The following is an 856-nucleotide window of genomic DNA, read 5'->3' on the forward strand; positions in this document are numbered from 1 at the left end:
ATATATATATATATATATATATATATTCTTTTATATGTATCAGTCCCATGACTGTGGCCATGCTGGAGCACCACCATTGTGATCATCTTTCCACTCTCCACCTTTGTCAGAGCGGCTTTTGATGAGGGATGGAGTTCGATGTTACTGCCCTCTTTTGAGTTTCCTGCCTAGATATTGGCTCATCCAGGATTTCGGTGAGCCAGAGGTCAAGTTCATCCACTCCATGGAGGCTCCTCAGATATTTCGGCAGACAGTTAAACAGCTGTGGGCCCTTGAAACCCAAGCTATTGCAGTACATTGTCCTTGCCCGAGATGGAGCAATCAGCACAGTGGGGACAGCACAGTGACATCCTGTTCGTAGCCTTGTATAGATCTTTATTCCAACGTTTGGTACCAGTCCTTCCAGTATTTTCCATATATATATCACTACATACCTCTCCCGCCTTCGCTCCAGGGAACAGAGTCGTAGCTCTTTCACTCTGTCCCAGTAGCTGTCATTCCATCGATGCAATTTTCTTTGTGTTATGTCATTGGACTGCTTCAAGCTCTACTATCTTCCTTGTAGTACATTGCCCAACTCTTCGAAACGCTCGTGTTAAAACGGGGGTAGCTGATGAAGGAAAATGTTCTCTATGTGGCTTGTGTGTTTTCTGTACTCTGGTTATTATTATTTTCTTGTCTACGTTTTGTTTGCAATGTCCTGTACCCAGATATGCACCTATATATACAAGTCGACGTAGGTATGCACATACCTGTGCGTATATATGCATATACTCATTTATTATTTGTTTTTATATATATATATATATATATATACACAAACATATATATATATATATATATATATATATATATA

At 39.8% G+C, this 856-nt stretch overlaps 1 protein-coding gene across 3 annotated transcripts in view; it reads right to left on the reverse strand.

Annotated features, from left to right (window-relative positions):
- LOC106878555 (TLC domain-containing protein 4-B) overlaps window positions 1-856 on the reverse strand; it is a 78029-nt gene that overhangs the window by 48596 nt on the left and 28577 nt on the right. The window lies entirely within an intron of this gene.

The sequence above is a fragment of the Octopus bimaculoides genome, chromosome 8 (genome assembly GCF_001194135.2).
Source record: "Octopus bimaculoides isolate UCB-OBI-ISO-001 chromosome 8, ASM119413v2, whole genome shotgun sequence".
NCBI classification, from domain to species: Eukaryota; Metazoa; Mollusca; class Cephalopoda; order Octopoda; family Octopodidae; genus Octopus; species Octopus bimaculoides.